The sequence below is a fragment of the Schistocerca gregaria genome, chromosome 1, assembly GCF_023897955.1.
Source record: "Schistocerca gregaria isolate iqSchGreg1 chromosome 1, iqSchGreg1.2, whole genome shotgun sequence".
NCBI lineage: Eukaryota > Metazoa > Arthropoda > Insecta > Orthoptera > Acrididae > Schistocerca > Schistocerca gregaria.
Window position 1 is genome coordinate 1,170,933,919 of NC_064920.1, and position 16,947 is coordinate 1,170,950,865.

The following is a 16,947-nucleotide window of genomic DNA, read 5'->3' on the forward strand; positions in this document are numbered from 1 at the left end:
GAATTTTTACTCTCCTTCCTAGGCTTTGTTTATCAACGGCCTTGCCGCAGTCGATATACCGGTTCCCGTGAGATCGCCGAAGTTAAGCGCTCTCGAACGTGGTCGGCACTTGGGTGGGTGACCATCCAGGCCGCCATGCGCTGTTGCAATTTTTCGGTGTGCACTCAGCCTCGTGGTGCCAATTGAGGAGCTACTCGAACAAATAGTAGCAGCTTCGGCCAAGAATACCATCATATCGGCCGGGAGAACGGTGTACTGACCCCACGCCCCTCCTATCTGCAACGTCCCCTGCGGATGACACGGCGATCGGACGGTCCCGGTAAGCCACTCGTGGCCTGAAGACGCAGTGTGCTTCCAGGGCTTTGTTTAATGGTTCTTTCCAGTTGTTCCATGCTCCACATGTATTCAGTCAAAAACCACGGCGGAAGGCCAACCGGCCCGAGATGCTGAATTTGGCGGTCGTGTGTGCGTGAGGTGTGCTTGCATGTGTGTGTGTGTGTGTGTGTGTGTGTGTGTGTGTGTGTGTGTGTGTGTGCAACTTGACGTGTCTTCTATATAGTAAGTAGCAATCTGTATATTCCTACATTTGTGTGTGTGTTTGGATTTATTACAACGCTGGTGTTGTCAGCCAAAACAACAGTTCTGCTTGTTGTACATTGGATGAAAGTCATTTTCATGTACAAGAAACAGTAGTGGACCTAAGAGTGAGCCTTATGGAGCTTCTTAAGTGATTTCTCCCCAATCAAAACAACCACTCCTTATTACACTGACTGAACTATTGAATACAAATTTCTGCATGTCATTGATTAGATATAACAGCATCCATTGGTTAGCTTCTATCAGCTACATTCGTATATCATACTATGTACTTTCACGCAAGGATATAGACTCGTCTTCAGTTCAGTGCAACATTTACATCTATATCTACATTTTTACTCCGCAAGCCACCCAAAAGTGTGTGGCGGAGGGCACTTTAGTACCACTGTCATTACCTCCGTTTCCTGTTCCAGTCGCGTATGGTTCGCGGGAAGAACGACTGCCGGAAAGCCTCCGAGCGCGCTCGAATCTCTCTAATTTTATATTCGTGATCTCGTCGGGAGGTATAAGTAGGAGGAAGCAGTATATTCGATACCTCATCCAGAAACGCACCCTCTCGAAACCTGGACAGCAAGCTACACCGCGATGCAGAGCGCCTCTCTTGCAGAGTCTGCCACTTGAGTTTGCTAAACATCTCCGTAACGCTATCACGATTACCAAATAACCCTATGACGAAACGCGCCGCTCTTCTTTGGATCTTCTCTATCTCCTCCGTCAACCCGATCTGGTACGGATCCCACACTGATGAGCAATACTCAAGTATAGGTCCAACGAGTGTTTTGTAAGCCACGTCCTTTGTTGATGGACTACATTTTCTAAGGACTCTCCCAATGAATCTCAACCTAGCACCCGCATTACAAAGAATTAATTTTATATGATAATTCCACTTCAAATCGTTCCGTACGCATACTCCCAGATATTTTACAGAAGTAACTGCTACCAGTGTTTGTTCCGCTATCATATAATAACACAATAAAGGATCCTTCTTTCTATGTATTCGCAATACATTACATTTGTCTATGTTAAGGGTCAGTTGCCACTCCCTGCACCAAGTGCCTATCCGCTGCAGATCTTCCTGCATTTCGATGCAATTGTCTAATGCTGCAACTTCTCTGTATACTAAGCATAATCCGCGAAAAACCGCATGGAACTTCGGACACTATCTACTAGATCAACATGCAGCAGCAAGGTTGAATGGAGCGTTTAATCTGTGCGCAACACTATTAAGCCTGTTCTGTCGTGACTAAAATCTTGATGACGAGAGATTAATAAAATAAGTAGCCAATATAATCAGAGTTCAGTCTCACCAGCGAGTTTTTATGATACTGCTTCCTCTTGACATTTCCCATAACCTTTATGTACGGGATAGAAACAAAGCCAACAACTCACTATTCCATGCATGGGTATCTTCAAATGGTTCAAATGGCTCTGATCACTATGGGACTTAACATCTGCGGTCAACAGTCCCCTATAACTTAGAATTAATTAAACCTATGTATGATAACGACATTACACACATCCATGCCCGAGGCAGGAATCGTACCTGCGACCGTAGCAGTCTCTTGCTTCCGGACTGAAGCGCCTAAAACCGCTCGGCCACCGCGGCTGCCTACATGGGTATCTCTAATTACTCTTTACCACAGAATAACAAATGAACAGAGCGCATATTATACTTACGATTCTTTGTCAACCAATGGAACGCTGCAAATACAGTCGCGGAAACCAGTATAAATGCATGGATATTTGCAAGAAAATTAACATTATCTACATCTGCATCTACATTCATACTCTGCAAGCCACCCAACGGTGTGTGGCGGAGGGCACTTTACGTGCCACTGTCATTACTTCCCTTTTCTGTTCCAGTCGCGTATGGTGCGCGGGAAGAACGACTGTCTGAAAGCCTCCGTGCGCTCGAATCTCTCTAATTTTACATTCGTGATCTCCACGGGAGGTATAACTAGGGGGAAGCAGTATATTCGATACCTCATCCAGAAACGCACCCTCTCGAAACCTGGCGAGCAAGCTACACCGCAATGCAGAGCGCCTCTCTTGCAGAGTCTGCCACTTGAGTTTGCTAAACATCTCCGTAACGCTATCACGATTACCAAATAACCCTATGACGAAACGCGCCGCTCTTCTTTGGATCTTCTCTATCTCCTCCGTCAACCCGATCTGGTACGGATCCCACACTGATGAGCAATACTCAAGTATAGGTCGAACGAGTGTTTTGTAAGCCACGTCCTTTGTTGATGGACTACATTTTCTAAGGACTCTCCCAATGAATCTCAACCGGGTACCCGCCTTACCAACAATTAATTTTATATGATCATTCAATTTCAAATCTTTCCGCACGCATACTCCCAGATATTTTACAGAAGTAACTGCTACCAGTGTTTGTTCCGTTATCATATAATAACACAATAAAGGATCCTTCCTTCTATGTATTCGCAATACATTACATTTGTCTATGTTAAGGGTCAGTTGCCACTCCCTGCACCAAGTGCCTATCCGCTGCAGATCTTCCTGCATTTCGATGCAATTGTCTAATGCTGCAACTTCTCTGTATACTAAGCATAATCCGCGAAAAACCGCATGGACACTATCTACTAGATCAACATGCAGCAGCAAGGTTTAATCTGTGCGCAACACTACAGACTCCTTCTTTATGCTCAGACAAACGTGTAAGTGGACAACGAAGAGACGTACGATCAACGTGGATGAGGTTGATAAAGAACGTAGTAGTGGTTTAGCAAGTGTTCATTGTTAAATGACCGCTGATTATGATGATTAGTAGGCCGGCCTGAGTGGCCAAGCGGTTCTAGGCGCTTCAGTCTGGAAACGCGCGACCGCTACGGTCACATTACGCGAATCCTGCCTCGGGCATGGATGTGTGTGTTGTCCTTAGGTTAGTTAGGCTTAAGTATTTCTAACAAGGGAACCTCCCCGTCTCACCCCCCTCAGATTTAGTTATAAGTTGGCACAGTGCATAGGCCTTGAAAAACCGAACACAGATCAATCGAGAAAACAGGAAGAAGTTGTGTGGAACTATGAAAAAATAAGCAAAATATGCAAGCTGAATAATCCATTTGAAGAATAGACAATATCAGGTACAGTGGGATTACAGCAGCGCCGTGGTCCCGTGGTTAGCGTGAGCAGCTGCGGAACGAGACGTTCTTGGTTCAAGTTTTCCCTCACGTGAAAAGTTTAATTTTTTGTTTTCAGTTTATGTGACAAACTCTTTTGTTTTCATCACTTTTTTCGGGAGTGTTTATCACATCCACAAGAAAACCTAAATCGGGAAAGGTAGAAGAATCTTTTTACCCATTCGCCAAGTGTACAAGTTAGGTGGGTGGACAACACATTCCTGTCATGTTACGCACATGGCGTCACCAGTGTCGTATAGAATATATCGGACGTGTTTTCCTTAGGAGGAATCGGTTGGCCTATGACCTTGCGATCAAATGTTTTCGTTTCCCATTGGAGAGATACGTTCTTTCGTCTACTAATCGCACAGTTTTGCGGTGCGGTCGCAAAGCACAGACGCTAAACTTATTTCAGTGAAGAGAGACGTCAATGAACGAACGGACAGATCATAACTTTACGAAAATAAAAAAAGTAAACCTTTCACTCGAGAGAAGACTTGAACCAAGGACCTCACGTTCCGGAGGTACTCACGCTAGCCACGGGACCACCGCGCTCCTGAACTTACACTGCCCTTGATGTTGCCTATCTTGCGATGGACTACTCAGTTTGTATATTTTGCTTACTTTTTACATAGTTCCACACAACTTCTTCCTGTTTTCTCGATTGATCTGTGTTCAGTTTTTCAAGGCCTATCCACTGTGCCAACTTATAACTAAATCTGAGGGGCGGGGGGGGGGGGGGGGGGGGGGTGCGATGGGGAGATTCCCTTGTAAGTTCTAGGGGACTGATGACTCAGCTTCAGCTGTTAAGTCGCATAGTCCTCAGAGCCATTTTTTTATGATTAGTAAGAAACGTTTAATAAGATGGAGCCGCACATGCTGAAGTTGCACAGTGGAATATCGCAGAGCACTCGCGCGCTTTTGAGAGCCCCCAGTGTGGTGGCAGTGTTTGGCAGGTGGCGGCGGCTGCTGTGTGACGCGTCCCTAACGTATAAGACGCGCCCCAGGCGCGCGCGAGACGGACGTCCTGCGGAGATCAATAAACACTCTGGGGAAACATTTGCCTTCCAAATCCGCGCGCCGACTGAGCGCCGGCTAGCTAGCGCCCGCCCGCGCCGCGGCGCCGTGCCGTAACGTAATGGCTCCGGGCGAAAATCGTTAGCGCCTGCTCGGCGTCGCGCGCTGCTTACCGCTCGCCTCGCCTTGCCGCGCGTCAGCTTCCGGGCCGGCGTAACGCCTGCGCGGCTAATTTGGTCAGTTGGCCCGCGCCGGGCACGGGGGCGAGCTTTGTTCGCTCCGGCAAGGGGGACCGCCGGCGAGCCGCGTCAATGGGGGCGGCTGCCTGCTGCGTTCGGCGTTGTGCGCCGAAACCGGACCTCGCGCACCATATTTTGCAAGGCTGCAGCTGCTGGCGTCACTGCGGGAGACCGTCCAGTGAGAGCGGCGTAAACGTAGCCGATTCCACAGCTCGCTACTCGACCATAGCATGTGCATTTTACGTCGTTCAGTCGCTTGAACTCTCGGATTTTCTCGACGTGACGATTAATGATTTGATTTCCATTGTACAGCCGAGTTATTGCTTCCATTCTCGAAGCGATATTTCGAGGACCGACCTAGCTACCTTATACAGGAGCTATGTTTTAGGTGCCCTCGCTGCGTGTACCGTGTAATAACTACGCAAGTATGATGTTGGCGAATTTAGATTTCACTATCGACTTATGAACGTCGATCTCAAAACGTCGATATCTTAACATTGATGTTAATGTCTGGGGGGTAACGTTGCGAAGCGATATGAAATGCAACGAACATTTGACGATTCTGTTGTGTTGGCTGAAGAGCCAACACCGTGTTGCGAGAGGAGTCCGAAATGCACGCGTTTTAGCTCACGCAGGCTGGCGTGAGGAGGGAAGGACTACACTGACGTGAGGTCTGGAACATGACAAGGAATTAGAATTCAGAAAGCGGACGAAATTATTTTTTTACTTAACTTTAATCCATTAATGATTAACGTCGTTCTTGACGCTACACGATCCACAATATTATCTGTTCAGTTTATAGTAACTGAATATGGCGCCTTGCTAGGTCGTAGTACATGACGTAGCTATGCTAAACTGTCGTCTCTGCAAATGAGAACGTATGTACACAGTGAACCATCGCTAGCAAAGTCGGCTCTACAACTGGGGCGAGTGCTAGGGAGTCTCTCTAGACTAGACCTGCCGTGTGGCGGCGCTCGGTCTGCAATCACTGATAGTGGCGACACGCGGGTCCGACGTATACTAACAGACCGCGGCCGATTTAAAGGCTACCACCTAGCAAGTGTGGTGTCTGGCGGTGACACCACAGATTCAAATGCTCGACTTTGGTTTATTGGCTCATCTATAAAGAACAGTCTGCCCCGATAGATGAGTGGTGCCGGCACGGTAGCTCAGCCTGTTCGGTCAGAGGGTTAGCTGCCATCTGTAATAAGAAACTGAGTGAAAGGATCAACAGTGAACGTGGACGGGTGTCATGAGACGTCCGCCCCGAACAAATACAACGAACAGTATCGAACAAAATGAGATTTTAAAAAAAAAAGAAAAAAAAAGTGGTCAGCGCGGCGGTCTGTCATGCCAAGGGTCCCGGGTTCGATCCCCGGCTGGGTTGGAGATTGTCTCCGCTCAGGGACTGGGTCTTGTGATGTCCTCATTATCATGTCATCATCATCAGTGGAAGGCAACGGGAAACCACCACTGGAATCACTTCCCTAGACGCTCATGCGGTGGACCTCTCTGACGAGGCTTCAAAAAGTGTTCAGATGTGTGTGAAATCTTATGGGACTTAACTGCTAAGGTCATCAATCCCTAAGCTTACACACTACTTAACCTAAATTATTCTAAGGAGAAACTCATGCCCGAGGGAGGACTCGAATCTCCGCCGTGACCAGCAGCACAGTCCATGACTGCAGCGCCCTAGACCGCTCGGCTAATCCCGCGCGCCTGACGCAGCTTCCCCCATGACAAGACGTGCCGTAAGGCAGAACACAAAGCTAAGTATCGAGACACAGCATGTAGACCACTAGTGCTACCTGTTCTTGAGTACTGCTCGAGTGTTTGGGATTCGCAGAAGACATCGAAGCAATCAAAACAATCCAGAGGCTAGCTGCTAGATTTGCTACCGGTAGGTTCGAAAAATGGCTGAAATGGCTCTGAGTGCAATGGGACTTAACATCTGTCATCAGTCCGCTAGACTTAGAACTACTTAAGCCCATCTAACCCAAGGACATCACACACATCCATGCCCGAGGCAGGATTCGAACCTGCGACCGTAGCAACCGTGTGGTTCCAGACTGAAGCGCCTAGAACCGCTCAACCACATCAGGCGGCAGGTAGGTTCGATCAGCATGCTGATGTTACGGTTATGCCCCGGGAGTTCAAGTGGGAATCCCTGGGAGGTAGAAGAAATTCATTTCGAAGAATGCCACTGAGAATGTTTAGAGACTGGAGTTTCATGCTGACTGTAGAACGATCCTACAGCCGCCAACACTTTTTCTCATAGGGACCACGACGATAAGATACGAGAAATCAGGGTCCATACGGAGGCATATAATAGACAGTCACTTTTCCCTCCCGCTATCTGCGAGTGAAATACGAAAGGAAGCGACTAGTTGCAGTGCAAGGTACTCCAGCCACGCGCCGTACGGTGGAATGCGGAGTATCCATGTTGATGTAGATGTTAATTATGAATACGAGAGCTTGCTGAAAACTGATACCTCCGAATCTTTTATTTCAAAACTCTTAATTTGTTTAAGGAAAACAATAGTTATTAACATTCTGCATCTCCATTCATCAAGTCTACATGTTTATTTCTTAGATAGTTATCCTGGTGGCGAACACATTTGTGCCAACGAGAGACTCGTTTGTTGATAGCGTCACTATGGAATGTCTGTTGACGGTGTCACAACCGCACCGCTTCCCTATCAGAGTCAAGTCCTCGAAGCTGCTTAGTAAGTTGGGGAAACAGATGAATGTTTGATGTGGCCTGTTCGGGACTGTACGGACGATGATCGATGACAGGGGAAACCAAGGCGTCGCATTGTTGCAGCGCTCTTGTGTGGTCTGGCATTGTAACGCTGAAGGAGATGTCGCTCCACGTGTGTGCGAACTATTCGAATTCGTGGTCTCACGCACCAACATAGCTACGTTACAAACCGCCGTGCTACACGCTACAATTCCGAGCCATCTAGCCGCAGAGAGTTGCAGCTTGTGTCAGCGAAGCGACGAAGTCGACGCAGTTATATGCATGACACGTAATCCGCCAACCGACACTGACAACAAAAAGAAAAATTTCGGAATCATTCCGTTTCAGCACGTACTCGTACAGAGTTTCGCATAAGAAACAACTTCCAAATACACTACTGGCCATTAAAATTGCTACACCACGAAGATGACGTGCTACAGACGCGAAATTTAACCGACAGGGGGAAAGATGCTGTCATATGCCAATGATTAGCTTTTCTACATCTACATCTACATCCATACTCCGCAAGCCACCTGACGGTGTGTGGCGGAGGGTACCCTGAGTACCTCTATCGGTTCTCCCTTCTATTCCAGTCTCGTATTGTTCGTGGAAAGAAGGATTGTCGGTATGCTTCTGTGTGGGCTTTAATCTCTCTGATTTTATCCTCGTGGTCTCTTCGCGAGATATACGTAGGAGGGAGCAATATACTTGACTCTTCAGTGAAGGAATATTCTCGAAACTTCAACAAAAGCCCGTACCCAGCTACTGAGCGTCTCTCCTGCAGAGTCTTCCACTGGAGTTTATCTACCATCTCCGTAACGCTTTCGCGATTACTAAATGATCTCTTCAGTCAACCCTATCTGGTACGGATCCCACACTGTTGAGCAGTATTCAAGCAGTGGGCGAACAAGCGTACTGTAACCTACTTCCTTTGTTTTCGGATTGCATTTCCTTAGGATTCTTCCAATCAATCTCAGTCTGGCATCTGCTTTACCGACAATTAACTTTATATGATCATTCCATTTTAAATCACTCCTAATACGTACTCCCAGATAATTTATGGAATTAACTGCTTCCAATTGCTGACCTGCTACTTTGTAGCTAAATGATAAGGGATCTATCTTCCTATGTATTCGCAGCACCTTACACTTGTCTACATTGAGATTCAATTGCCATTCCCTGCACCATGCGTCAATTCGCTGCAGATCCTCCTGCATTTCAGTACAATTTTTCATTGTTGCAACCTCTCGATACACCACAGCATCATCTGCAAAAAGCATCAGTGAACTTCCGATGTCATCCACCAGGTCATTTATGTATATGGTGAATAACAACGGTCCTACGACACTCCCCTGCGGCACACCTGAAATCACTCTTACTTAGGAAGACTTCTCTCCATTGAGAATGACATGCTGCGTTCTATTATCTAAGAACGGGGACGACCTGTGCCCTTTTCCAATCTTTTGGAACGCTTCGCTCTTCTAGAGACCTACGGTACACCGCAGCAAGAAGGGGGGCAAGTTCCTTCGCGTACTCTGTGTAAAATCGAACTGGTATCCCATCAGTTCCAGCGGCCTTTCCTCTTTTGAACGATTTTAATTGTTTCTCTATCCCTCTGTCGTCTATTTCGATATCTACCATTTTGTCATCTGTGCGACAATCTAGAGAAGGAACTACAGTGCAGTCTTCCTCTATGAAACAGCTTTGGAAGAAGGCATTTAGTATTTCGGCCTTTAGTCTGTCATCCTCTGTTTCAGTACCATTTTGGTCACAGAGTGTCTGGACATTTTGTTTTGATCCACCTACCGCTTTGACATAGGACCAAAATTTCTTAGGATTTTCTACCAAGTCAGTACATAGAACTTTACTTTCGAATTCATTGAACGCCTCTCACATAGCCTTCCACACACTACATTTCGCTTCGCGTAATTTTTGTTTGTCTGCAAGGCTTTGGCTATGTTTATGTTTGCTGTGAAGTTCCCTTTGCTTCCGCAGCAGTTTTCTAACTCGGTTGTTGTACCACGGTGGCTCTTTTCCATCTCTTACGATCTTGCTTGAAACATACTCATCTAATGCATATTGTACGATGGTTTTGAACTTTGTCCACTGATCCTCAACACTATCTGTACTTGAGACAAAACTTTTGTGTTGAGCCATCAAGTACTCTCAAATCTGCTTTTTGTCACTTTTGCTAAACAGAAAAATCTTCCTACCATTTTAATATTTCTATTTACGGCTGAAATCATCGATGCAGTAACCGCTTTATGATCGCTGATTCCCTGTTCTGCATTAACTGATTAAAATAGTTCGGCTCTGTTTGTCACCAGAAGGTCTAATACGTTATCGCCACGAGTCGGTTCTCTGTTTAACTGCTCAAGGTAGTTTTCAGATAAAGCATTTAAAAAAAAAAATCACTTGATTCTTTTTCCCTGTCGCCCGTTATGAACGTTTGAGTCTCCCACTCTATATTCGGCAAATTAAAATCTCCACCCAGAACTATAACATGGTGGGGAAATCTACTCGAAATATTTTCCAAATTATTCTTCAGGAGCTCAGCCACAACAGCTGCTGAGCCCGGGGGCCTATAGAGACATCCAGTTACCATGTCTGAGCCTGCTTTAACCGTGACCTTCGCCCAAATCATATCACAATTCGGATCTCCGTTAATTTCCTTCGATACTATTGCACTTCTTATCGCTATAAACACGCCTCCCCCTTCACTGTCCAGCCTGTCTCTGCGGTATACATTGCAATCTGAGTTTAGGATTTCATTACGGTTTACGTATGGTTTCAGCCAACTTTCTGTCCCTAGTACTACATGGGCGTTGTGACCGTTTATTAAGGAGAGCAGTTCTGGGACCTTTCTATAGACGCTCCTGCAGTTTACTATCAGCACATTAATATTGTTATTCTCTGTTGCATTTTGCCTACTCCCACCTTGCCGCGTCTCAGGAGGCGTCTTATCGGGCCTAGGGAGGGAATTCTCTAACCTAAAAAAAACCCCATGTGCACTCCACACGTACTCCGCTACCCTCGTAGCCGCTTCCGGCGTGTAGTGCAGAGCATTCACACAAGGTTGGCGCCAGTGGCGACACCTAAAACGTGCTGACATGAGGAAAGTTTCCAACCGATTTCTCATTCACAAACAGCAGTTGACCGCCGTTGCCTGGTGAAACGTTGTTGTGATGACTCGTGTAAGAAGGAGAAATGCGCACCGTAACGTTCCCGACTTTGATAAAGGTCGCAATTGCGGTTTCTCGTATCGCGACATTGCTGCTCGCTTTGGTCAAGATTCAACGACTGTTAGCAGAATATGGAATCGGTCGGTTCAGGAGGGTAATACGGAACGCTGTGTTGGAGCCCAACGGCCTCGTATCACTAGCAGTCGAGGTGTCAGGCATCTTATCTGCATAGCTGTAAAGGGTCGTGCAGCCACGTCTCGATCCTTGAGTTAAGAGATAGGGACGTCTGCGAGACAGTAATCATCTGCACGAACAGTTCGACAACGTTTGCAGCAGCTTGGACTATCAGCTCGGAGACCATGGCTGCGGTTACCCTTGACGCTGCATCACAGACAGGAGCGCCTGCGATGATGTACTCCACGACGAACCTGGGTGCACGAATGGCAAAATGTCATTTTTTCGTAAGAATCCAGGTTCTGTTTAGAGCCTCGTGATGCTCGCTTCCGTGTTTGGCGACATCGCGGTAAACGCGCATTGGAAGCGTGTATTCATCATCGCCATACTGACGTATTACTCGGCGTGATGCTATGGGGTGCCATTGCTTACACGTCTCGTTCACCTCTTGTTCGCATTGACGTCACTTTGAACACTGGACGTTACATTTCATATGTGTTACTACCCGTGGCTCTACCCTTCAAAACTGGCTCCGAGCACTATGGAGCTTAACATCTGAGGTCATCAGTCCCCTAGAACTTAGAACTAGTTAAACCTTACTAACCTAAGGACATCACACACATCCATGCCCGAGGCAGGATTCGAACCTGCGACCGTAGCAGTCCAGCGGTTCCGGACTGCAGTGCGTAGAACCGCACGGCCACTGCGGCCGGCCTCTACCCTTCATTTGATCCCTGCGAAACCCCAAATGTCAGCAGGATAATGCACGACCGCATGTTGCAGGTCCTGTACGGGCCTTTCTGGATACAGAAAATCTTCGATTGCTGCCCTGACCAGCACATTCTCCAGATCTCTCACCAACTGAAAACATGTGGTCAATGGTGCCCGAGCAGCTGGCTCGTCACAATACGCCAGTCTCTACTCTTGATGAACTGTGGTATCGTGTTGAAGCTGCATGGGCAGCTGTACCTGTACACGCCATCCAAGCTCTGTTTGACTCAATATCCAGGCGTATCAAGGCCGTTATTACGGCCAGAGGTGGTTTTTCTGGGTAATGACTTCTTATGATGTATGGACCCAAATTGGGTGAAAATGTAATCACATGTCAGTTCTAGTATATTTGTCCAATTAATACCTGTTTATCATTTGCATTTCTTCTTGGTGTAGCAATTTTAATGGCCAGTAGTGTGTATCTGGTATCACTTTTATTAAGCAATAATTTACATTATATATCCAACTAACTTTCTACAGACTCGTAATGCTTTCCTTTGCCTACTACTACTTCCAGTAATGATCCAGATACCAACTGATTTTATACTCCTCATTCGGCTTTCCGCTTAACACTCATTTCTCCTCCATTCTTGCAGTGCGTTTCGTAACTCGCTTACTTCGCTCCTACTCCGCCATTACGTTTTGTAATCACATTTGATGTTGACGCAGATCGCGTGAAAATGAGAAAGTTACAATGAAATGAATACCCCTAGCTGCATACAGGCGTTGATATAAGTCAAAGGGGACAGCTGAAAATGTGTGCCCCGACTGGGACTCGAACCCGGTATCTCCTGCTTACAAAGCAGACGCTCTGTCCACCTTTTTTTGTTGATCTTATTTTGTTCTGTAGATTAATATTGATGAAACTGCAAAAAGGTGGGAATTTAAGGACATGGGATCTGGATAAGCTGAAAGAACCAGAGATTCAAGGAGAGCATAAGGGAACAATTGACAGGAATGGGGGAAAGAAACACAGTAGAAGAAGAATGGGTAGCTCTGAGGGATGAAGTAGTGAAGGTAGCAGAGGATAAAGTAGGTAAAAAGACGAGGGCTGCTAGAAATCCTTGGGTAACAGAAGAAATATTGAATTTAATTGATGAAAGGAGAAAATATAAAAATTCAGTAAATGAAGCAGGCAAAAAGGAATACAAACGTCTCAAAAATGAGATCGACAGGAAGTGCAAAATGGCTAAGAAGGGATGGATACAGGACAAATGTATGGATGTAGAAGGTTATCTCACTAGGAGTAAGATACACTCCTGGAAATTGAAATAAGAACACCGTGAATTCATTGTCCCAGGAAGCAGAAACTTTATTGACACATTCCTAGGGTCAGATACATCACATGATCACACTGACAGAACCACAGGCACATAGACACAAGCAACAGAGCATGCACAATGTCGGCACTAGTAAAGTGTATATCCACCTTTCGCAGCAATGCAGGCTGCTATTCCCCATGGAGACGATCGTAGAGATGCTGGATGTAGTCCTGTCGAACGGCTTGCCATGCCATTTCCACCTGGCGCCTCAGTTGCACCAGCGTTCGTGCTGGACGTGCAGACCGCGTGAGACGACGCTTCATCCAGTCCCAAACATGCTCAATGGGGGACAGATCCGGAGATCTTGCTGGCCAGGGTAGTTGACTTACACCTTCTAGAGCACGTTGGGTGGCACGGGATACATGCGGACGTGCATTGTCCTGTTGGAACAGCAAGTTCCCTTGCCGGTCTAGGAATGGTAGAACGATGGCTTCGATGACGGTTTGGATGTACCGTGCACTATTCAGTGTCCCCTCGACGATCACCAGAGGTGTACGGCCAGTGTAGGAGATCGCTCCCCACACCATGATTCCGGGTATTGGCCCTGTGTGCCTCGGTCGTATGCAGTCCTGATTGTGGCGCTCACCTGCACGGCGCCAAACACGCATACGACCATCATTGACACCAAGGCAGAAGCGACTCTCATCGCTGAAGACGACAGGTCTCCATTCGTCCCTCCATTCACGCCTGTCGCGACACCACTGGAGGCGGGCTGCACGATGTTGGGGCGTGAGCGGAAGACGGCCTAACGGTGTGCGGGACCGTAGCCCAGCTTCATGGAGACGGTTGCAAATGGTCCTCGCCGATACCCCAGGAGCAACAGTGTCCCTAATTTGCTGGGAAGTGGCGGTGCGGTCCCCTACAGCACTGCGTAGGATCCTACGGTTTTGGCGTGCATCCGTGCGTCGTTGCGGTCCGGTCCCAGGTCGACGGGCACGTGCACCTTCCGCCGACCACTGGCGACAACATCGATGTACTGTGGAGACCTCACGCCCCACGTGTTGAGCAATTCGGTGGTACGTCCACCCGGCCTCCCGCATGCCCACTATACGCCCTCGCTCAAAGTCCGTCAACTGCACATACGGTTCACGTCCACGCTGTCGCGGCATGCTACCAGTGTTAAAGACTGCGATGGAGCTCCGTATGCCACGGCAAACTGGCTCACACTGACGGCGGCGGTGCACAAATGCTGCGCAGCTAGCGCCATTCGACGGCCAACACCGCGGTTCCTGGTGTGTCCGCTGTGCCTTGCGTGTGATCATTGCTTGTACAGCCGTCTCGCAGTGTCCGGAGCAAGTATGGTGGGTCTGACACACCGGTGTCAATGTGTTCTTTTTTCCATTTCCAGGAGTGTAGATACTGCCTACAGGAAAATTAAAGAGACCTTTGGAGACAAGAGAACCACTTGTATGAATATCAAGAACTCAGATGGCAACCCAGTTCTAAGCAAAGAAGGGAAGGCAGAAAAGTGGAAGGAGTATAAAGAGGGTTTATCCATGGGCGATGTACTTGAGGTCAATATTATGAAAACGGAAGAGGATGTAGATGAAGACGAAATGGGAGATATGATATTGCATGAAGAGTTTGACAGAGCACTGATAGACCTGAGTCGAAACAAGGCCCCAGGAGTAGACAACATTCCATTAGAACTACTGACGGCCTTGGGAGAGCCAGTCATGACAAAACTCTACCAGCTGATGAGCAAGATGTATGAGACAGACGAAATACCCTCAGATTTGAAGAAGAATATAATAATTCCGATCCCAAAGAAAGCAGATGCTGGCAGTTGTGAAAATTACCGAACTATCAGTTTAATAAGTCACAGCTGCAAAATACTAACGCGAATTCTTTACAGACGAATGGAAAAACTGGTAGATACGGACATCGGGGAGGATCAGTTTGGATTCCGTAGCAATGTTGGAACACGTGAGGCAATACTGACCTGACGACTTATTTTAGAAGAAAGATTAAGAAAAGGCAAACCTACGTCTCTAGCATTTGTAGACTTGGAAAAAGCTTTTGACAATGTTGATTGGTATACTCGCTTTGAAATTTTGAAGGTGGCAGGGGTAAAATACAGGGAGCGAAAGGATATTTACGATTTTTATAGAAACCAGATGGCAGTTATAAAAAGTGGAGGGACATGAAAGGGAAGCAGTGGTGTGGAAGTGAGTGAGATAGGGTTATAGCCTCTCCCCGATGTTATTCAGTCTGTATATTGAGCAAGCAGTGAAGGAAACGAAAGAAAAATTCTGAGTAGGTATTAAAATCTATAGAGAAGAAATAAAAACTTTGATGTTCGCCGATGACATTGCAATTCTGTCAGAGACAGCAAAGGACTTGGAAGAGCAGTTGAACGGAATGGACAGTGTCTTGAAAGGAGGATATAAGATGAACATCAACAAAAGCAAAACGAGGATAATGGAATTTAGTGAAATTAAATCGGGTAATGCTGAGGGATTTAGATTATTAAATGAGACACTTAAAGTAGTAAAGGAGTTTTGCTATTTATGAAGTAAAATAACGGATGATGGTCGAAGTAGAGAGGATAGAAAATGTAGACTGCCAATGGCAAGGAAAGCGTTTCTGAAGAAGAGAAATTTGTTAACATTGAATATAGATTTATGTATCAGGAAGTCGTTTCTGAAAGTATTTGTCTGGAGTGTAGCCAGGTATGGAAGTGAAACATGGACGATAACTAGTTTGCACAAAAAGAGAATAGAAGCTTTCGAAATGTGGTGCTACAGAAGAATGCTGAAGATAAGGTGGATAGATCACGTAACTAATGAGGAGGTATTGAATAGGATTGGGGAGAAGAGAAGTTTGTGGAACAACTTGATTAGAAGAAGGGATCGGTTGGTAGGACATGTCCTGAGGCATCAAGGGATCACAAATTTAGCATTGGAGGGCAGCGTGGAAGGTAAAAATCGTAGAGGGAGACCAAGAGATGAATACACTAAGCAGATTCAGAAGGATGTAGGCTGCAGTAGGTACTGGGAGATGAAGAAGCTAGCACAGGACAGAGTAGCATGGAGAGCTGCATCAAACCAGTCTCAGGACTGAAGACAACAACAACTACAACATTTTGTTCTACTTTGTTCACTGAATTTGTTCGTGGCGGACGTCCGATGATACTCGTTCAGGTTGTTCATTGATCCGTTCACTCAGTTTTTTTACTACAGAGGATAGCTAAACCCTCTGACCGAACACGCTGAGCTAAGGTGCCAACACCATCTGAGCCACCGAGAACATTGAGGACAGCGCGACTGCATTGATTTATCTCTGGAGCGCCTCCTGCAAGACCCGCATTCCCAACTAATTCTCCCACACTATATTCATAGTGCCCCTGTCCTTTACACTCATTATTCGCAGCTTTTTGCCGATTCCCGTAGGAGTTTGGACACTGTTTGTGCATCCATACAGAAGAAGACGGTCAAATGCCCAGTGAGTCTTAACTATATACGGGGTGAGTCACCTAACGTTATCGCTGGATAGACTTCGTAGACCACACCAAATACTGACGAACCGATTCCACAGACCGAACGTCAGGATAGGGGCTAGTGTAATTGTGTAATACAAACCATAAAAAAATGCACGCAAGTAGGTTTTTTAACACAAACCTACGTTTTTTTCAATGCAACCACGTTAGTTTTGTTAGCATGTCTGCACATATAAACAAATACGTAATCAGTGCCGTTTGTTGCATTGTAAAATGTTAATTACATCAGGAGATATTGTAACCTAAAGTTGACGCTTGAAACC